This window comes from Chrysemys picta, chromosome 3 (genome assembly GCF_011386835.1).
Source record: "Chrysemys picta bellii isolate R12L10 chromosome 3, ASM1138683v2, whole genome shotgun sequence".
Taxonomy (NCBI): Eukaryota; Metazoa; Chordata; order Testudines; family Emydidae; genus Chrysemys; species Chrysemys picta.
Genome location: NC_088793.1, coordinates 26313976 through 26337624, shown reverse-complemented (window position 1 = coordinate 26337624; position 23649 = coordinate 26313976). Strand labels below are relative to the sequence as shown.

Sequence of the window (23649 nt, the reverse complement as noted above, 5' to 3'; positions counted from 1 at the left end):
TTTACTGATAGCAGTGGGAGTGGCCCACAAGCTGTTTCTGTGATATACGGATATGTGCATCACCTGCATTTGGAGCGGCAGTATGAATGCAAGAACTAAGAAGGCTCACATCCCTACATGCTTCCCTACCTCAGTGCTGGCACAGGGACCAAGAAGGAGGTTTTGCATCTCCTCTATGTTCAGACTCATGGAACTGGGTCAGTTCTGGAACACCTTAGAGCTGGCAAAATTGCATTTCTGGCTGCCACAGTCCCCATTGTGGCAGCAATCGCTGGAGTGCAGGGACTTCTACTCTCTGCCAGCTCATGCTAATACTTCCAAGCTGATCCTTGCAACAGGATTTGTGGAGTGGTCGGGATGGTAACACAGAGCCAGTGTAGTCCTACATCACCCCCCAATTCCTATACACTACAAGTCTATACTGACCAAGATGTGTTGGGGCGGGGAGGGGGCAGAGGTAAGGGGCCTTGTGAGAACTGTTGTCTCTGCATAGATATACTGTTATTTTTCTCTTTTGGGACTGAATAAAAGGGATTCCTGTCTTAATCCCTCACATCCAGTTAATGAGTTTACTTTTTCACTAGTGTTAAAATAATGTTACATTTTGGGGGCTCTGCGTTTAACTCTGTGTGTTTGTGTTTGTCTCTGTGTGTGATAGGGAGAGTAAAAGATTCCATGGTTATGATGTGCATTTCGTGTGACATCTCTTGCGGGGGGGATGAATCATTTCAGGGGCAATTACCTACCCCTTCATCCTATATCCAGGTCACATAAAGAGAAGAGTGTTAGTAAAAATGGAAAATGTCCTTTATTTTCTCATGCTCTTTCATATTTCACCAAATTATTCAATCTGATCATTGTAAATCATATAAAGGCGCAAGTCTCAGCAAAAACAACACAGTACTCAGACCAATTGGAAAGGAAATGGGGAAGATCCAGTAATTATTTCAAAATAAACATCACAGACAGTCCTACCATATGGTTTTGGATCTATTATTATATTTTATATTGGTATAGTGCCACTCTCTCTTTGCTATGGAAAACAAAAGGAAAGCTGCATACATATTCTTGTCTTGTTTACAGCAAAGGGAGCTTGAAAAATAACATTACCCCCCCATTAGGTAATATTACAGAAATAGCTGTTTGTTTAGAATTGAAAGTTTTACGAAAGGATGGATACCGGAGAACTGAAAACACATCGGAACATTTACCCTCCTGAAGTTGTGTTCCAATGCTAACTGGTATCGTTTTTTCCTTTTTACCATCTGTTCAAATCAGCCTCTAATTAAATGACTTCATTACCACATGCGCTGCTGATTCTTTGTTGAAAGCAGGAACAATTCTGCCAAAGGTGGCTCAGCAAGCTGTGTCCTATCAACTGTTTGCAGAAAATGAACCTGTAGTAAAACAAATAAAGAACAAGTAGTAAAATCAAACAAACAAAACATTTCTTTTCTATAGACATGTTATATATTAGCTTTGTTATTTAGCAAAATCTCAAGCTTATCTGAACACAGCAGCCATAATTCGCTTTACTTTAAATACTTAATATTTTTCTTTTGGCAAAATGAAGCACTCATTAATCAAGAAGAGGCAAAGTTAGCAAACATGATCTGCACAATCTGAACTCTGCCCCCTTGTGCATATGTTTAATGATCACATAATATTTGTGTAGTGCTCCTTTTTCATTCTGGTTGAAATCTTTGTGCAGAGGGCCAGCACACTGCCTAAGCAACACTTAAATTTAGAGCTGGTCAGAAACTTATTTTCCCATCAAAAATGCTGTTTCATGCCAACCGAAACGTTCACAAAAGACTATTGATTTTGATGAAAGTTTCAATGGGATCAGTTCTCAGATTCAGGGTAGACTTTCTGCATGTGACAGAGATTGGAAATCTGACCTTTTCAATTGACAACCTGACATTTCAATATAATTCCATTTCATGGAAACCTCCAAAAGGTTTTGGTTTTGTTCCAATGTGGAATGAAAATTAATTTCAAAAGCTCAACAGTTGGCGTGTGACAGAATTGTCATTTTCCAACCATCTCTACTTAAATCTCACTTAAGAGCTCAGGATATGTCTACATTGGATCTGGAAGGTGTAATTGCCAGCTCTAGGAGACATACCCAGGCCAGGTCTGATTGACCCAGTTTGCTAAAAAAAAGTATAGCCACAGTGGCAGAAGTGGCAGAGGAACTAGCTGCCCTGACTATGATCCTATCCAAAACCCTAAGTACCTACTCTGGTGATTAGTCTGTCCCACCTTTGCATTGGCATGGCTACACTTCTATTTTTAGTGCACTAGTTTTGGTCAAGCTAGCATGGGGATATCTCCTTGAGCTGAAAATTACACTTTCCTGCTCTAGTGTAGATATACTCTTAGTAAATTGACCTTGTGTTGGCCCTCTTCAGAGGGGTGAGAATCACTCTCCACATACAAGATGGAGAATAGCCAGTTTAGAAGGCAGTTTCTTATTTTTTATCCTCAAAATTCAGTGCATGGTTCAATGTCTCACAGGAAAGAAGGACCCACAACCCTGGATGAGCATTACTGGCATCCAATATCTAAATAAATAAAATGGAAAACAACAACACTTTAAAGCTGTGTGCAACCCCATTTACTGTATATGTTAGCTATATAATGTCATTTCCTTATACCATATCACACTGAACTAGATTGCGGTTACAAGACTTTAGCTTTTGATTCCTCACTTGTAGTATTTTTGTCTCTTTCTGAAATGCACTATATGATATTTTCTCTTGAGAAAAAGGATACAGCTTTTAAACTCTGAATATTTTTATTAGATTTAAATGTGTTTAGATTACTATAATTTCTTTCTGCTGGGACTTCTCCAGTGGAAATCCATTATTTTCAGAAGAATAATTAGACCCTAGTAAAAACAATGCCTCCTTCAATTGTATGTATTTTAGGTTTTGTTTCTTGTTGGCTTTTGATGGAAAACTAAGTCTTTCTGTGGGAAATACAGTACAATGTTTGCCACTAAATAGACTGTGTTCCGTTTTCTATTTCACAGCTGTAAAATCTTTATAATTAGAGCGTAGTGGCCTTTCAAATTCTGGGAGGCCCTTAAATTTCCCAGTGTTTAGACATCTGATTTCCTAAAACTATGTGACACCTTCTCTAAGGAAAAGGAATTTACAACATTTTAAAGATCAAAATATAGAGAGGGCCAAATTGTCTACATGATGACAAATGGAGGGAGATGAAGGCCTTATGGAGGTGAGCAGAGGTGTGGGGGGGAGGGTGTGGAGGAGAGGAAATAGTGCCACTTCCATGCCATCATTTCTCCCCTACCACTGATTCTATCAAAGCCTCTCAGTGAGGCTTGGGATCTGCAGTGTGAGAAGGGTGGTGAGTGCCACTTTCCCTGGCATCATTCTCCACCTTGTCACCGTGCATATTCTCCATAAAAGGTTATGCTGCATGTGAATTAAGACGGGGAGGCCAATAGACAGAGGACCTGCACTTGGGTGACTCTGGACTATGGTATCCTCTAAGATCTTTGTGGGTCTTGGAGATCTAGGGGTACCATGGGCTGAATTCCCTACCACTTCTGAAGGAGGGGGAAACATCCCCTCCACCCAGGGAAGATGTGCCTTGTCCCTGTTTTTTGTGTTATGGTGTAAATACATTAGGCATGTCAAAATCACCAAATTAAACTCACTAAAAAATTACTGACTAGGCACTTTACCCTTATGTTTCATACCGACATGAAGAACATTTCCTAATAAATCTTGTTTACAGGGAATCTTTCAAATAGGGGACAGAGAGCTATATTTATATCTTTTTTAACTGATTTGTCCACCCTACAGATATTGTACAAATTTATCTCACCATGCTGACTTTCTAAGGCTAAGTGCTTCTGCTGACTTCAGCTCTTCCTAGGTCTCACTTGACCAGGATGTACAATGGAAAGTTGTGAGAATAGAAATTTGGTAAGCGCTTCCAAGTCCTCAGGTACTGCAGTGCCTTATATAGGAAAAAATTATTTATCTATTATTTATAGAACTCTGATCGCCAAAGCATCTAGGATGTGGTTATGAGTCATTTGGTTCTGTGTGTAATTTAAAACATGTTTTCATCTCCTAATATTGCATACAATGCATCAAGTGAAAAAAAAGTTAAATGATGCAAATTCATTTCCTGATGGAGATAACTGCTCCTGCCCGTAGAGAATATCGCTTACTGTACCTTTCAAATGTCCCTGATAAAAAGTTCAGTTTTGTACTTCATATTATTTCCATCCTACAATACTGAGATACCACAAAAGCCACTTCTTCATGCACATCTCATCTGAGAAAAAGCAGAACTAATAAATTAGTCAGATAAATTTGTCTCCTTTATTTCTGTACTTATCTGTTCAACACAGATGGAGTGATTTGCAGCTGGGTTAAAAAAGTTTTAGATGGAAAAGTTTGACAGATATGTTTTGAGCTAGGGTAGAAACAAAATAGCTCTTAGCAATTTGGTCAACTGTGAACCAGGGTATCCAATGAACTCTCTCTCTCTCTCTCTCTCTCTCTCTCTGAATTTCAATCTCAATATATTGTAAATGCGTATACAGCTTGCTTTTGCTCTTATTGAAGTCAATGGCAAAAGTCTCTTCTGTGAATTCATAGGGCTTAAGGGCAGGTCTACAGTAGAAGTGCTACATCTGTGAGAGGCAGAAACTATGTCGTCAAGCTGACAGTGCCAGTGTGGACGCTGCTTAGGTTGCTGTAACTTGCGTTGCTCGGGTGGTGTCTTTTACCCACCCCCTGAGTGACATAAGTTAGATCAACTTAAACAGTAGTGTAGATCTGCCCTAATTCTTCACTGCCTTGCGCCTTATGTAATTATCTAGGACATGCGTCAACCCTTATGAAGTCAATGAGAATTTTTCTACTGACTTCAGTGAGAGTTAGATTGTATCCTTAAACTTGCATACAGTGAATGCAATGACCCACTCATGAGGCTCAAAGAGAACTTAGCAGACCAGCTAATACAGCCCAAAGTGGGTGTGAAATGCTACCAAATCAGAGTGGTTGTGCCTGATTCCAATTTATCCTTAGGCTATGTCTATACTAGCACTTTTGTCAGTAAAACTTTTGTTGGTCAAGGGTGTGAAAAAAACCACCAACAAAAGTGCCGATGTGGACAGCGCTGTGTCGGTGGCAGAGGCTCTCCTGCTGACATAGCTACTGCTGCTCGTTAAGGGTGGTTTAATTATGCCGGCAGGAGAGCTCCCTCCTGCCAGCACAGAGTGGCTACATGGGAGACCTTACAGTGGCACAGCTGCAGCAGTACAGTCTGTTGTGTAGACATAGTCTAAGATCAATTTCCACCTCTTTGGCAGATTTACTTGTAATTTGTGCCCACCATAAGCCCCCCCCCCCCCACACACACACACACTTTCAGACTGGTGTAAATTAGCCATTGCGTAAATGAGAATGAGATGCTTTGTGTTTGTGTTTAGAGAGTTACTAGATCTGGAGAAGTACCAGCCGAAAGTAATGGGGTGCATGACTTCTTCTCCTCTCACTTTACACCATTTTTAAACTAGTGTCACTCCATTGACCTCAGTCAGTGGAGTGACATTAGTGGAGTTATTCCTGGTGTAAGTGAGAGGAGAATCAGGCCTTATATGGAGCATAGAACTGCAAGGAAAGGCTAAGTGTTCCAGACACTTATGTTATCCCAGAATTTAACTGAGTGCTGGGGAAATACCTAACAGGGGGTGATCAGTACGAATTGAACCCAGGACTTTTAGCACCAAAAGCACATACTTTTAGCCATTTTGTTACACTGATATTAATCAGAATGTAATTTCCAGTAGAACTGGATGTAAAGTTTATCGAGGACAAGAATAGCCCCAAAACTGAAAGCTCATTTTCTTTAAATTCAGATATCTATTAAAATGACATCCTTTTTCATTTAAATTATGGTCTCCTACTTACTTTAATAAAGTGACCCGTTTTAAGCTTGGTTGCTTATATGAATTCACGTACCTTGCGAGGGAATAAATCATAACTGAAAATGTCTACCAAGGAACACACAATATTTCAGCTTCTACTAGAAATATGTACAAAATGGTGAAAACTTGTAGGATACTCATTCAACTAAAATTGGGCAGAATTAAGAAAGTCAATTAAATTAAGCATCTTATATAAAAGTAGATATTTATAATACAGGGTGTGATATATTAGACTGTATATATGCAGTGCGCTGCTCTGTACTGGAATATGTGTGTGTTGTGTATATGAGAACATAGTATGTACTATATGCCAGACAGTTCCCACTACTGCAGTGTCTCAAACTGTGCAGCTGAGTTCCGAGGCTCAAGCACGGAAAATGAAGAAAGGGAGTATTTATATATTTTTTTAGTTTTGCTTCAACCTGTTTACTTAAGAGTGGTCCAGAATGCAAGCCAGATGTAAATTGGGATAGTTCTATTAAGTCAGTGGAGCTATGCTGATTTATACCCAGTTAGGATCTGTCCCTACATCTTTCAAAGGGGATATGGGTAATTTCTGTAGAACACTGTAGGACTTCATATAATGGGGTATCATTCCCTCCTTCCTGTATTTTTTTTTTTGTAATGTGCAAATAAATTATAGTCCATTCGCATCCTACCTTGGGGAAAAAATACATTACAAATACAAAGATGAGAGATGTAATCTTGGCCATCGTGAAGTCGATGGGAGTTTTGTCACTGAGTTTCATTGTACCAGGATTTCATCTAAGGTTTATATATTTTTCTAATAACTAGCAGCCATGAAAACTCAAGCTGGACCCTGAGAGTCAAACTTGGTTTTACCTTCTCACATGCCATGTTATGATAATTGGGCCAAGATATTTACTCTAATTATGAGTTCAACTCTAAAAAGTATGTAAAAGTTCATAAGATGTCATAATAATCAATAATAAATGATGGGGAAAGGTACATGAGACAGAAAAACTGAATTAGTCTAAACAAAAGGGCCTAAACAAGAAAATGTGAGTCTGGAAATTAATGAACCAAAATTGGTGTGTTGGATATTAGGCCTAAGTGGTGAACAAAACAATGAGGGGATGGGCTATTCCACCCATCAATCTCTTTTTGGGTCCTTAAAGACAGAGACTTTGGGGCAAAAAGACAGAAGAATAGACAGAGTTACTGATGCAAGCTTCAACGTCAGGGCTGCCACCCACAATGTTTCTTGGAACCCCAGGCCTTTGTCAGCCTGAGCACGAGAGATGTCCTGACCAGATGGAGCCAAAGAGAGGGACTCAGATGACATTGCCACCGCTGCTGGCTCCAGCTGAATCCCACACACCACCTGGGATGAACCTGGATTGGACTTTAACAACAGCAGCAGCAACAACAGCTCCAGCTCATCCCAACTAACTTCTCTTTTACCCAAATGACAGTTACTACCATCTCTAAAACCATCTAAGAGACTGTCAGACAAGGGTTTTTTTTCCTTCTAGAACTCTCTAGAAGGTAAAATGAAAGCCTTACTTAATGCTTTACATTTCAAATGTTTTAACTGTTTTCCCTTTATCTCTTCATCTTTAATAACAGATTAGAAGGACGTTTAATGGTGTGTTTGCCATGGTACTAAGCAGGCTGAGATCTCTGTATACCAAACCCTGAACCTTGTTTAGCACTGTTTAATGTGGTGACTGGATTATGTTAATACCTTTGGCCCATTTATTCCATCTAAATTAATACAACAGACATTACCAGTAATAGAAATTTTGCAAGAACATTCTCCACTCCATGACACTTAAGTGACCCATTGCCTTCAGATTATTTCCAAAGCGGCACTTGTGCAACACCTTCATGGTTTTGCATTTGTGTAACTTATTGGAACCATAGTTGTAATGTAGTAAACAATTCTGCTGCTGATGCACAAGAAAGAATAGAATCCAGTTCACTGTCTCATATTGTTTCTGGTGCTGCAGGGCTAAAAGGCGATAAAAGTAATTTTTAAAAAACCCTTTCTATAGTCACTCAAGTCAGCAGATATGATTCTACATACACACTGGGGTCCTATCTGTTGAGTAAGAAAGCACCATTTTGACATAATTTTATACTTTAACACGGTTGTTGTTTTTTTAAAAAAAGGTAGTGTGCTTTCTTATTATGCTGCCATAGAGGGCAGGTGAACTATAACAGGCATGGGAAAAAAATGCACTTCTCAGAATGAGGTCAAGAAGCCCAATCCTGAATTCCCTATGCATGTGGAACTCCCAATGACTTCAGATGTAGTTCTGCATAGGGGTGTCTCTAAGAGACTGCTCTAATTTCTTTTCCGGGTGTCACATATACCAAAGCAGTGTCAAGTAATTAAGCAGTAGGTGAGTATTTCCTGATCACTGATAAGCAGCTGGAGAGCCCAAGGTGAAATCAAGATTTATAATCCAGAACTTTCTAGTTTTCATTCTCTTCCCATTTGCCATCTACACTTAGGAAGGAAAAGTCAAATGCACAAATATTAAATGGAGAATAACTGTCTAGGCAGAAATATAGCTGACAAGGATCTGGGGCTTACAGTGGATTAGAAATTGAATATGAGCCAGCAGTGTGGTGCCATTGTGAAAAAGACTAATATAATTCTGGGGTGTATTAACAGGGTTGTTGTATGTCAGACACAGGAGGTAATTGTTCCACTGTACTCGGCCCTGAGGAGGCTTCGGTTGGAGTATTCTGTCCAGTTTGGGTGCCACACTTTAAGAAATATGTGGACAAATGGGAGTCCAGATGAGAGCAACCAAAAAGGTACAGAAAACCTGACCTCTGAGTACAGGTTAAAAACAAAACAAAACAAGGCATGTTTAGTCTAAAGGGGAAACCTGATAACAGTTTTCAAATATGTTAAGGGCTGTTATAAAAGGAGGATGGGGATCAGTTGTTCTCCATGTCCACTGAAGGTAGGACAAAAAATAATGGGCTTAATCTGCAGCAAGGGCAAGGCTTCCAAGGGAAGTTGTGGTATCTCCATAATTGGAGGTTTTAAAGACCAGGGTAAGGCACAGTGTAGGTATACTTGTTCCTGCCTCAGCACAAGGGGATGGACTAGGTCAGTGGCTCACAACCTTTCCCGACTCCTTTCAGGAGTCTGATTTGTCTTGCATAGCCCAAGTTTCAACTCACTTAAAAACTTCTTGCTTTTTACAAGATCAGACATACAAATACAAAAGTGTCACAGCAGACTATCACTGAAAAATTGCTGACTTTCTCATTTTTACCATATAATTATAAAATAAATCAATTGGAATATAAATATTGTATCTACATTTCAGTGTATAGTATATAGAGAAGTATAAACAAGTCACTGTCTGTATGACATTTTAGTTTGTACTGACGTCACTAGTGCTTTTTCTGTAGCCTGTTGTAAAACTAGGCAAATATCTATATATGGAGAAATACCTATTTCATAGAACTGGAAGGGACCCCGAAAGGTCATCAAGTCTAGCCCCCTGCCTTCACTAGCCAGACCAAGCACTGATTTTTTACCCCCAAATCCCCCTAAGTGGCCCCCTTAAGGATTGAGCTCACAACCCTGGGTTTAGCAGGCCAATGTTCAAACCACTGAGCTATCTCTCCCCACTCTAGATGAGTTGATGTACCCCCTGGAAGACCTCTGCAGAGGTACGCATACCTCAGTTCAGAACCATTGGACTAGATGATCTCTTGAGGTCCCTTCCAGCCCTACATTTCTATGATTCTATTATCTCAATCCACTGAAAATATTTCCTTTTCCCAGCTCTTTCTTATCTTTCAAATGGAACCAAAATTAACATGGCTGTTTTTGTTTGGCAATAACTTCAATTTATGCTGGGCCTTATCATCCTAAGGCACAGTTGTTTGTGCATAAACATCACTGACAGCATTAGCACCCACACTCTGGGACTTGTGTTTGTAGTAGTGAATACTGAAGATTCACCAAATGATGATGGAGTGGTTTATTTAAATACATAGAATCTGGAGGTTTTTTTTAAATCACTAGAGTATATTAAATTTAAGAATCACATTTTAAACTAAAATATGGGAGTAGTTTAAAAACCCAAATCAGATCCTAGTTTGTAATTTTTTAATCAAAATACATTAATAAGGAAACACCCTTAACCTCAGAGGTTTATTATTTTTGTTAATGGTATAGTCTTTTCCGTCTAACACGCCATTAAAATCATAAAGATTGATAGGCTTGAGTTATTGGCAGAGATTGCTCTTTTCTAGCAGAAAAGACTTTGCCTAAACACTAGCCAGTCAATTTGGCAGCAGAAGTCTCTAAATTACACTCCTGGCTACTTTTATATGTCTTTTCCCCTTTTGCAACTATTTGATAACAAGCTAATATGTCCAATTAAAACTAATCTTATCTTAAAACTCATTAGGATTCAATATCCTGCGGTATTTTGGGATATTTTCATTTAAACTGATTAATGGGCTGGTGTACTATGTGTGTGCATATGTTTGTATCACTTGAAGTTTGAGAGCAGGAATAAAGGAAATACTACCCCAGTTGCCACAACAGATTTAGGCTGTGTCTACAATAGAGAGCTTACAGCAGCACACTGTACCAATGCAGCTGTGCCGCTGTAAGGTCTCTTGTGTAGCTTCTCTATGCTGGCAGGCGAGAGCTATCCCGTCGCCTTCATTAAACCACCCCCAACGAGTGCTGGTCGCTATGTCAGGGGGAGAAACTCTCCCCCTGACATAGCGCTGTGCACACTACCACGTATGCTGGCGTAATTTATGTCGCTCGGGGTGTGTGTTTTTTTCACATTGCTGAGTGATATAAATTTTGCTGACATAAGTGGTAATATAGACATGGCCTTTGACTATCTCTAGCTTTTATTAATGTGGTATAGAACTCAATATGAAATGCCTGCTCATTTATTTTTATTTTAGTAGAAGTCCTAAAAATATTCAAGTTAGGCTTTTGGAGTCCACAAAACTCTTACTTAAATTATATCATAACAAAATCTGGAAATTGATACATAAAGTCTGAAAGAGCTATGGAAAGTAATTTATGATCACAGTAGCTTTTTTAAAAACTTCCCTGCTTTCGTGAATGGTTATTTATAAAAAGTGGAACACCTTCACCAGGAGAGATGGACCCCAGAATAGCCAACGGTGAGCAGGGGACTTGGCATATAGGAGATCCAAGTTCAGAGCCATACTCCAAATCAGGCATAGCGGGGATTTGAAAACTGGGCTTCACTCATCCCAGGTGAGTCCAATGAGTTAGTGCCATTCTTGGTACATTCCGCTCTCTCTCTTTTTTCTTTAGAAAAAGCTGTTCTGGCTTAGGCACCTAACACCAGGAGATGGTACATGGCTGACCAGAATTAGGAGCCTAACTGCATGTCAGGGGTGGGGCTTATGCCATGCCCTCCTCTCAGCATTTCCTTCCGTCTAGTTTAGAAGGCTCTCTGCTCAGCTTGGTGGCTTATATGAATCCCATTCAGCCCTCCCCATACATTATATAGGGAGGCTGAGTGCCCAACTTTGGGCTGAGGATTCCACTGGGCAGCAGAATTCCCAAAAGTTAAGTGCTGCAACACTGAGTATTATAATCCCTAAGTCCCTCTGTAGGACCAAGGTAACTGACTAATTGGTTGTAGGCAGCATCTGTGCCGTCTTTTGTAATGTGGACAACCTATTCACTTTTAAAATGCTTTATCGTCAAATTTTTGTGGTTCAACATTTTTACTATTTTTGCTGCTCAGACAGACTCTTCTAATAATGCTTAGTAGCATGCATTGTCCTTACCTGCTTATCCCATCCACATGTTAAATAGTGATTCCATCACAGTGTTCTATCTCAGAACAAAATTCTCCATGACTCATCCAGACTTTTAGTGTAACCTCTAGGTGCCACTGGAATCAACTTTATGTACTGAGACATTTTCATTTGTCTGAACCAAAATTACGATCAGCTGACATAGAAGATGTAATAGAGGTTCAGGCTTTTTTTAAAAAATACCCAAACAGAAACTCTCCATCAATTTCGGGGTTAAATGGCCAAATCCAGTGTGATCTACTTGCATTCATTATAATTTGTGGCTGTGGCAAAGACTGGAACATAAAAAGCTTTAGTGGGGGTTAGGAGAGCAAACCAACCACTTAACTGACCAGGAGAAAGATGTCAGTTGTTAAAAATAGCAAGTTTATATTTATTCTGGAAGTGTGATCATTTCCCTAAGATATAAATATTATTGGTCACAAAGGTGTAATCCTACTTTACTGTCAGCCTCAACCAAACCAAGACCGAATTAGGATTATGGAAAAAACAAACATACAAATCTTATGCCACCCATTGAAACAAATGCGGTATTTTCAGAGAACTAGACCTATATCTCCCTTCTGGGAGAAAAGGCCTGACTCAGCCCTGGTCTACACTACAAACTTATGTTGGTATAACTACATTGCTCAGGGGAATCGAAAATCCATGCTCATGAATGACAGTTATAATGACCTAACTCCTGGTGTAGACAGCGCTATGTCACCGGGAGGGCTTCTTGCATCAGCATAGCTATCGTCTCCTGGGAGGTGGAGTACTTACACTGACGGGAGAAGCCCTCCTGCTGGCATAGGTAGCATCTTTACTAAGTGTTCTGGTTCATCCTATTATAGCGATGGGAGACAAGTGTGAAATTTGGATTCACATCCGGATCTGCGATAAGATTCAGAAACCACCCCCTTCCCTGAAAAATGTGGGGGTGTCTGGATCCATGGTTTGGTTTAGGCTCAACTCCAGTTAAAATCCACCAAGTCCAGACAACATCTATTTATATTAATTAATAATAGACCCAAAGAGTATTCTCCTGCTAAAACATAATATTAGTATGCATTACACAATATCAAATATTTAAAATCAAGATTTATGTTTGGTCAAAATGAGCAACCACATATTTTTGGTAAGAATGGTCATTATTTTATACCGAGAGAACCATAGAACAAGAAACCAAAGTAATGTCTCCTGATCTCATAAACCCCCAACTCATATGGGGAATGAGTGTGACTGCTGTGCCCTCCTGGCAGGGCCGGCTATGGCTTTTTTGCCGCTCTAGGCAAAAAAGCCACCCGCCGCCCCACCTCAGCGCAGCAGGGGAGGGCGCCGAGCCCGGCCGCAGGCCCGCAATCCCCGACCGACTGGAGTGCCGGGGGGAGGGCGGTGAGCCCGGCCGGGGCTCTCCATTCTCCCTGGAGACCAGAGCGCCAGGGGAGGGCGGTGAGCCCGCTGCGGCTCCGCTCTCCCCGGCGGCGAGCCCAGTCACGGCCCCGCTCTTGGGCTGGAGCGCCCCGCCGTGGCGCCCCCTCCAGGCGCCGCCCCAAGCACATGCTTGGTGGGCTGGTGCCTGGAGCTGGCCCTGCCTCCTGGAGTGGAAATGGTTAGCACACCACTCCCTTTACAGTGGCTAGCACTGTTAGTCCTGCCTCATCCTTCAACTCACGGAAAGGCAATATTTGAATTTGTCTCTTTCCTCTGCAGCAAAGGGAAAAAAGGGAGAAGGCTTTTCATGTGCCCCTCCTGCACATTGGCACTGGAGCTGGCCACAAACTGGGCCTACATTAACAGTGAAAATACTACATGAAATAGACCAAACTGTGACTACACAACGGTAATTAAGTGCACTACGTTCCTTGTTCCTGAGGTAAAGTGCAGTACATTCAAGTGAGAATTACCATCCAGACTTCAGAGACAGTGCACAGCAGCTCCCTAGTAGGTAACGTAAGGTGTAGGTTCTTGCAATGTCTGAACTGTCAGAAGCATTGTATTTCCAGAAAAAGGAGAAAAATCTCTTTGGTTCAAATGCCAAATTAAGCCCGAGCAGACTGGTACACTCCAGACGATGACTTTACCTCTAGGCAAGATGCATAGAGGATATTATTTATGGTCAGTATAGTCCTTTCATTTTAAAGTTAGGAATCTGTTATTGTTATATCTATTGGTTGAAAACAGACACTCAGCCATGGCTATGCCCAAAGCGTGTTCTAGATAATATAATGTTTTATTCTCCAACCCCATAAAAGAGAGTTGTAAACATCCTGATAGGTTGCTGAAAATTTACTGATATAATGACATCTTTCAAGTGAAAAAAAAGAATTGATTCTTTCAGTTTGCAAAGGGCACCTCAATACACTGTAGCTCAATGGGACTAAGGCAATAAATAGCCGTACAGCAATGCTGATCAGGTGAAATTGCCATGGCATGTGCCAGAGCTTTGATGAAAAGTAAAAGGTAGATTTTGTCAAATGTAAATGACATTTTGACAGAACTTCCTAAAGTGCTTTCACCTTTCTGCGCTTCGATTAAACTGGATTTGGCTGCTTTTATCTCATGTGGAGGCTTTTGTATGCAAAGATTTTTAGACTTTCTAGCTGTGGACCTTGATCCTAATGGACTCAGAACTTTGGGCCTGAACCAGAAAACAATTTGAAGTTGAAGGGGTAAATTTTTTAAGTAGCATTAAGGGCTTTATCCAGGCAAATCCTATAGTCGGAGGAGCAGATGCGCAAATCTCAATGTAGGGCTTCAAAAACATGCCCCTCAATTAAAGCCTTTCAGAAAGAAAAAGAACAATTTTGAGCCACTCATATAGCAGTAAAATCACTCCTCTGAAGAGGTCCCAGCACAAGGTCTATGTACCACCTAAATGTCACTTAAATCCTAAAACTGGGGTTTAAGTTGTGTCACTTATAGAGAATCGTAACCACACTCTTGTAGGGTGTAGTCCCCTCTTGGGGTTTAGAGATGATGGCCCCTTTAAAACCTTGTCCTGAAGCAGAGGAAGTGTTGATTGTTCCAGAGGAGTGGAGAGCGACAGTGGTGTGTGTCTGTATCTCCAGACAAGAAGGCCTACAGTGGGCAGGCCCTCACATAGAGAAGCAGATGATAAGCAGCCTGAAGCCCCAGAGGGACAGAGCAACTGACTGGGGATGCCTCGGGGCAGGGGCCAGGAGGAGCACCATGCCAAGAAGGAATCAGCCAAGAAGGACAAAACAGAGCCAGACCCAGTATCACTGTTGCCCAGAGCTGTATGAGGCCGTGAGTACTGGGGCTTGTAGGGTGACCAGACAGCAAATGTGAAAAATCGGGATGGGGGGTGGGGGTTAATAGGAGCCTATATAAGAGACCCCAAAATCAGGATTATCCCTATAAAATCAGGACACCTGGTCACCCTAGGGGCTTGTGATTTTGCATTGGGGATAAGTAGGGAGGCTGTAGCTAGCTAAGTGGGGAGGTTGTCGCTCTGTGTGGGTTTGCAGAAAGCAGCAGGAAAGGGCACCAGAGAGGTTTGTTGGGGAAAGTTCCCTGGCACTAAAGATGACCAGGAGCACCCAGGACTCACCACTGGACTGGAACTCTGCCCAGGATTCCTGAACTCTGTGTGTAGATGCATTGCTTGGTGTCTGCACTTTCAAATTGTGATACCACGGGGCCTGTGGGTCCTCATGTTGGATGTAACCCTGTTTTACTACTCCCCCTATCTTCCCTCCTGTTATTTTTCCTTCATTCATCTCTCTGTAAATAAATATTTCCCTTTTGTATATTCATTGTATTGTTCTGGTGTGTGTATGTTTACTCTGGGGTTTGGAACAGGTGCCTCTGGGGCAGAAGGGAATTTCCCTGCCGTGTTCCTGCACACACCTTTTCTTGTCTGGAGCTGCCTGCGGAGCGGACTCCATCTTGGCCATGAGAACACTATAATAGTAAAGGAACATTTTTTCACTATTCAGGGGGTGGGGGGGGGAAATGATGAATTCAACTAAGAATTGTATTCTCATTTACAAGAAACAGGAAACATTTACATCATGTTGCTATAACAGGAGTCAAACACTGGGTTGTTTGAGTGAAATAAATCTAGGTGGTAATATAAAGGTTGATTCCCGTTGACAACATAATTGTGGGCTGATTTCAGACATGAACACGGACTATTTCTGAAGTATGGTACTTTTACACATAAGGATGGCAGAATCTGTCCCTTAAAACAGTGGTTCTCAACTAGGGGTCTGCGGCCCCCTGGGGAGCCATGAGCAGGTTTCAGGGGGTCCATCAAGGAGGGCCAGCATCAAACTAACTGGGGCCCAGGGCAGAAAGCCAAATCCACACTGCATGGGGCTGAAGCCCGAGTACTTGAGCCCCACAACCTGGGGCTGAATCTGAAGCCTGAGCAGCTTAGCTTCATGGGGCTCCCTGTGGCATGGGGCCCCAAGCAATTTCCCTGTTTGCTACCCCCTAACGCTGGATCTGGTTTTTATATGCAGAAAATCAGTTGTTGTGACACAGGTGAGCCATGGAGGTTTTATAGCATGCTGGGGGTGCCTCAGAAAGAAAAAGGTTGAGAACCCCTGCCTTAAAATTAATTACCATTTTTCAGCTCCTGTGTCTGGAGGACTCTTGGCATCTTAACGAAAAAAATTATAACCAAGAAATTGCACAGGTTTCTAAATCAAAATAAATAAATAAATAATGTGGAGGCCAGTTGAATCTTAGAAATAAACCCAATTATTTCAGGCCCCTGTTGCTCCAGGTCTGCAAGGAATACAGGGCACCTTATTCAGCTTAAGGAAAACTTTGCTTCACCAAGTACTTTATTTGCTGTCAGAACTTGACAAGGCATGGTGTTGCTGAAAGAGGTGTTCTTTTCTGAACTGAGCAGCTCCTGTTTGTCACCAGCTATAAGTTTAATTTAAGTTTAAATTATCCGCTCCTGAGGGGGAGAGCAGGCATTTGGAAATGGGAAAAAAAAGTTCATTAAAAAAACCCACCTCAAACAGCTGACCCATAGGAACAAGGCAATTCCTGATTTTTAAAATTGATGTTGGAAGAAGAAATGGCATTAGAACACAATGACTTAACATTATACGTAGATCAGTGGATTGAACCTAATGCAATTTGAATTCACCTGTCCATATTCTTTGGTACTGAGGATCATAAGTTATTAAGGCAAGATTTCTCCTTTTCCTTTTGAAGTCAATGGCAAAACTCTAATGGAAGGAGGATCAGGGGCCTATTGGTATCATAACAAACCTTCAGACAACTTGCTTCAGGCCTCAGGACCTTATGATCCTTGTTTTAGAAATATTTAGTAGAATGAGCTCAAAGAGTTTGCTTCACTTTTTTTCATTAGTAATTATTTAGATGAATATTGGGACCAGATTACTTTGCAGAATTGACTAGGGGCCAGATTCTGCCATCCTTACCTCACACTGTGTAGTAATCCCACTGAAATCAATAGGTCTTTCCCTGGAGTAAGGTACTTAGGATGAGCATTAAGGGCGACAGCATGAATATCCATTATTTTTAAGGATAAGGAAACCTGAACCCTATTGTATACATCTTAAAGTAAGCTAATGTGCTTTATGGAGTTTAAGCCCATAGTCATCTCACCCTTGCAATATAAAACTTGTTACCGAAATACCTTGAAAAATGGGCTAATATAAAAACTAAAGTCTAATTTTAGAAATATATTGATTAAAATGTGGTGAATCCAGTAAGTCAGACATTAGTATTATAACAGCAAGATGTTAGGCAGACTTATAACTATCCAAGGGGATTAACATTTACATTTACAAGACATCATTGACATTGTTTGTGTGGTTAGATTGACCAAACCTGCTAGGAAGAGATTCATAAAGTACAGCTACTGAAATGATGAAATAGACTTCCAACGACCAGGACTGGCTCCAGGCATTAGCGAACGAATCAGGTGCCTGGGGTGGCCAATAGAAAGGGACGGCACTCTGTCCGTTATTGGGGCAGCACATCCAGGTCTGCGGCAGCAATTCGGCAGTGGGTCCTTCACTCCCTCTCTTCCTCTTCTTCGGCAGCTCAATCAGGTTTTTCTTTTTTCTTTCTTTTTATTTTCCGCCGCTTGGGGCGGCAAAAAAGCTGGAGCCGGCCCTGCCAACAACCATAGAGAAAGCTGAGCTTGCTTCTCCTTTCTTTCTAAAATTGTGTAGCCAGCTGTTGCCCATAGGAAGGTCTACACTATAAGTGGTGCTCAGTAGTATGATATTGTATGCTGACAGACAAAGGCTAAGGGAGAAGTGATTTTTTTTTTTACTGTATGTTAGTCTATGCTGATATAATTTATAGGACAACTGCAGCTACCTCTCTATAAATATTTAGTCTCCTGTATCCCACACACACACAAAGTTTCTGTTGGGTAGTCATTCTAGATGCAAGCAATCTTTATGGTTTATGACAGAGCTTAGACTGGCTAATGTTTTAATAACTGGGCCTACAAATTGACCCCAATTGAAAGCTCAGTTGTAAAAAAGTAAAAGTTCATAAAATGTCACAGTAACTTATAACAATAAATGGTAATAAAAAGGGTATAAAAGGAAGACCAAATTAATCCAGACGAAAAGGCCTACCGTCAGCAGTGACATACACCACCTTGTGCACAGTTCAAACAGCCTGGGTCAATCCTTGACCTGGGCAGCTGTAGTTTGAATCAACTCAACAAAAAAGCCAAGTCCATAACTGTAACATAAATGGGTCAAAAAGCCCTTGCTGTTAAGGGCTTTTGCCTCTAGCTCCCTTACGTTTCAAGCAGTTCTAAGGCTTTCACAGGAATCCTGATGCTAGCTTTTCTGTCACTCTGAAACTGAGTTGTTCTCTTAAAGCCCACAAGTTCTTTTGCCCACACTCTTCCTGTCTTTCACTCTTTATTCTTGGGCTTGCCCTCATTAGCTACAGCTGCTGGGGCATGTCTCCATAATTGATATTTTTCACAGTTGAGCCAGGGTGGGGCTGTTTTTTCTGTCTGCTGGTGGAAAGGGTTCACCTGCTTGTGTTTTGTATGGTGTTTGTAGACCTTCTCATTTCTACTGATATAAGTCAAGGACTGTGTTAAAATCTTGCCAGGTCAACAAGAAAAAGCTTAGGATCAGAAATAAATGAATCAAAATTGGGTGGAAAGAATTAGGCCTGATTGGTCAACAAAACAATGAAGGGATGGGCCATTCCACCCATCACTCCATTTTGGAGTCCTTAAAAAAAAAATACTTCCCTCTTCCCCCCGCCCCAGAATCACTGAGGAAAAGAGAGAAGATAAGACTGAGCGTTGCCATCATGGCTGCCACCCCCACATTCCTGGTACCCTGGGATCCACCACTGGCCCGCCATCATCCTAAACCTAAACATCCTGATCAAACTGGTCCAGAGAGAGACCCAGATAACATTGCCATCTCCAACTAAATCCCAACCACCACTTGGGAAACTTTGTCACACCCATACCCACCCCTCATGTTCTTTTCCTTCACCACCTCATTGCTTCCCTTTCCTATCTCTCTCCCTTTTCCTTCTGTCTAGGAAGAATCTGGCTTAGCCAACCAAGACAGGATATTGTGCAACACTGCTGTAAGCCTGTGAGGCAGCTAAAAGCAATGCCCTATATAGCCAGATTTCAGAGTGGCTAATAAGACTGATGAGGTTGAGAAACCTCACACCAGCATGAAAAGGGTGAAAGAGACCTATAGGCCCAGCTAGCCCCATCCTGCTATACCTGCAGCCAATGTCTGGCCTGGAGGGGGAAGAAAAGGAAGGAACCTGGCTCACTTCAGGGCTGACTGATGAAGCGGCAGGAGGTAGCTTTGCTTCTCTACATGAGGGGAGTGTCTCTACAAACCTGGTAGCCGGGACAACCAGTAGAGAAGAAGCATTGCATCCCTGTCTAAGGGAGACTGCTAAATAGCACCCAACAGTGGATGAACTGTGTGATTTAACTATAGAGACATTATGGGGCTAGGCCCCTCCAATGTTACATCCGCCTCACCTAGAGGACCTCAGGCTTTGGCAAAATACTGCAAAAGGTTCACGGGGGGCACTCCTCAAGTCAAATCAATACAGACTGTTTGGACTATAGAGACCATGCCCCAAACTGAAGAAACAGAGGTAGGAAGTTGCCCCAAGCAGTGGACTTAGACTCTCTGCTCAGAGGATTCTACTGGTGTTGCTTCACACAGGACCTTGGGCTGGGACCTGCTGGAGAGGGAGGGCTTAAGTTCTCCTACCACACTTCCTTAAGGACTGAGCTATCTCTGTCAGGGAAGCAAGGGGATGGCAATCAAGCATGCCAACCACTAGGCCACTTGGTCTTCTGAGCACCCGATTACAAAGGCCATGTGCCATGCCTGTATTTTTCCAACAGTAAGGTTGCAAATAAGAGTCAACACTAAAGACATACGCTGTATTTTCTATCTTTGCTGTTTTCTCTCTCCTCCTGTGTTTGTTTGTCTTGTTTTGTAGGAAACGGGATTCGACTTTAAAAACAACAGCTCCAGGCCAGCTCAATTAAAATCTCTTTCTCTAGAAAAGGACTATTATTATCTTTAGTACCACCTAAAAAATTGTCAAATAGGTGGGTTTTCCTAAAGGGAAAGGGAAGAAGGGTTATTGTTAAAATAAATAAAAGCCTTACTTAATACTTTACATTTCAAATGCTTTAACTGTTTTCCCTTCTTTTCTGTATATAAAATAAAAGGATAAAAATAATTAATAGTGCATTTGCCATGATATTAAGCAGGCTAAAGTGTCTGTAAACTAAACCCCAAACCTTGTTTAACACTGTTTAATGTTGGACAGTGACAGGGTCATATAATACCGTGACTTTTTGTGCTCATTTATTCCATCAAAATTAACACACCATCAACTGTTACTATTCCTAGGGTGGAATTTACCTCAGTACCAAAAGCCCACACAAAATTCTATGTACCAGTTAAATTTCATGTTAAGGCTCCCCACCTTTATCCTACCTCTGGAGATAGAGAGGACCCTAAACATAATTCTGCTGCAAAGGGAAGGATAGAGTACCTGCTGGCTGCTATTCTTGTACTGTGACTTGAATAGGTTCCTGATATGGCCATGCATAGCAAGTGTTAAGGGGAAGGGCTGAGGGAAGTGCCATTACATGATTCCACCAGTCTTGATGTCAGGGAAAAAGGGCCGAGGGGGACGGGGCACACTAGCTCTTCAGCTGGTGTTGCAGGGAGTGGAAGCAGAGCCTCAATTTCCTAGGAAGGAGGATTACTTTCAATTTCCTCCCTTCCCCCCACACAGTTTCTCAATTACTCTGGCTGGGTAATAGGGTAGAATTTGGGTGTAATGGCTTACGTGGTCTGGTACAGGCCTTCTGCCCTGGCAAGAATTTCACCTCAGGAAAACAACACTGCATACAGAGCCATGTGTAAATGTTTCCCTGATCATCCTGTTTGTGGGTACTCCTGCAGAGACAATTTCTTAGTTACCTTTGAGTGAATTCAAAGCTCAGGAAAAGTTCAGGATTGACATTTCATTGATTCATATAGTTTAAGACCAGAAGAGATGATTATGATCATCTAGTCTGACCTCCTGTATAACACAGACTGAAGGAACCTTCTGTTAACAGGTAAAGTATGAGTGGGAGCAATACAAGCTTCGAATCAAAGCTGTTTAGAAGGCACCACCTTTAAGTGATGTAGAGACTGCCTCAAGTCTGCCAATTAGTGCCAGTTGTGGTTATGCCATTGACACCTATCTGACTGGAACTGGACTAAGATCACCCATTTTTTCATATACACTTCCAAATAGCCATCAGAGGACATCAGCTTTTTAGATTTTCAAAGATATTTAGGCCCTGTAACTTGATCCCCAGGTACAACCTGGAAGTGGGGTACCGCTGTGCCCCCTTAACTTTCCACCCTGGGCTGTCTCTCACAATGCTTTGCTGGTGATAAGCAGCAAACCCCTCTAGGCGCTGTCATCACTCAGTACAACAGCATGTGGAGCCCCACACCCAGGTAAGTTGCATGTATGCTCCCTGAGTCACACACAAATCACACAGAGAAAGGCACCAACAATTGTCCCAAGCCCCCAGCTTTGAACCCCTGGAATATAGAGTCTTGCCCTGGTCAGAAGCCTGACCAATGTAAGTTTATCACCCAGTCTGCCCCTCCCTCAATGTGGAAAGCCTTTGTAAATTGAGCTGAAATTTCCCAAGCACTTCAACCAAAATACATTGGTTTAGGTTTAATATAAAACAGGTTTATTAACTATAGAAAGATAGATTTTAAGTGATTATAAGTGGTAGGCACAAAAGGTCAGATATAGTTACTAAAGAACATAAAAGGTAAGCACCCAGTCTAAATCTTAAACTTTATTAGACTAGGCAGTATTTAGATCAAGTAATTTTTCTCACCCCACTGGATGTTGCAGGTAGGTTATAGTTCTTAATTCACAGGCTTCCCCTTTAAGCCTGGGACCAGTCTCTTCTGTTCAAGTCATTGTCTTCCCAGCATTCTTGTTTCTTCCAGCATAGGTGGGGGAGGAGAAAAGCAAAAGCATGATTACACTGTCCCCTATTTTATATTCTCAGTTCATGTGCCTGGAAAACACTAGCTCAGGGCTTGTCTACACTGGTACTTTACAGCGTTGCAACTTTCTCGGTCAGGGGTGTGAAAAAACACCCCCCTGAGCGCAGCAAGTTTCAGCGCTGTAAAGCGCCAGTGTAGACAGTGCACCAGCGCTGGTAGCTACGCCCCTCGTGGAGGTGGGTTTTTTTAGTGTGCTGGGAGAACTCTCTCCCAGCGCTCTGCCGTGACTACACAAGCCATGTTAAAGCTCTGCCCCGGCAGCGCTTTAACATTGCCAGTGTAGACTAGCCCTCAGGAGGGCTTTGCTGAGTCATAGCACATTGTACGGTACTTCTCTTACTGAATTGTAAATCCCTTGTTTACAACTCCCCTGCTGATTAATGGTCATGTAACACCCTCCTGGGAGTGGATCACCTTGTTTGTTGTCAATGGAGAACTAGCAATGGAGACTCCCAAACTTACAACATATTTCAATAACTATGCAGCAAAATCTCATTACTTCATACACATTAATGATATAGATACTTTGACAGAACAGTCAGTTTCAGCAGATCATGACCTTTCATACGATATCTTTCATGGCATGTTGTATGAAATATCACAACCACATATGAATGATGAATATGGGGGTTACAGGATGCTACTTTGAAGTACAGCATGTTACAGGCCTCTAAAGACAAAGCTAAGCACTTAGTGAGATTTTCAGAAGTACTTAAGCAGGTTAGGTGCCTACCTCCCATTGATTACAGATGCCTAGGTGATTTTGAAAATCCCTCTATACACCTATCTGCATCTTTAGGCACCTAAATACCTTTAAAAATCTGATCCTGAGTACTTGAACTGGATTTTGCCAGTGTGCGCTTGTTTCTTTCTATTTTATGTATTGCATATTATATAGTAACTTAATCATGTCTATATGCCTGAGTTATACCTATTGAGTGCCAGCTGTTGCTATGAGAGGCACATTTTACTCTTGTAAATGTTTTTAACTACCATACACTAAAGTCCACTTCAGATCTCCCACAAAGGAAAACACTGAGAGAAATTTTTTCTTGCTATATTGCCCTGAACTCTGGAAAGAATGCTAGGAAAATTAAATGAACATAGAACACAGTCCTATATAAATATTCAGTACTCTTCTATTATAAGAGGGGATTATAACATATTTCCATAAATGGTACATGGATATATTCTTGTATTATCTACAACATTGTTTTGAAGTTAGCAATGTACCTCATTCATTTAGATGTACCTAATCCAAACTTTTCATGACTGTGATCTGGTTGTCTG

General features: G+C 41.5%; 1 long non-coding RNA gene across 1 annotated transcript; it reads right to left on the bottom strand.

Moving 5' to 3' along the window:
* Nucleotides 1-776: 776 nt before the first annotated feature.
* Nucleotides 777-18726, bottom strand: LOC135982183 (uncharacterized). Its single transcript, XR_010599398.1, has 3 exons — nt 18553-18726; nt 17618-17905; nt 777-1397 (listed from the first exon to the last, which is right to left on the bottom strand). It is a non-coding gene; the product is annotated as an uncharacterized LOC135982183 (long non-coding RNA).
* Nucleotides 18727-23649: the final 4923 nt, after the last annotated feature.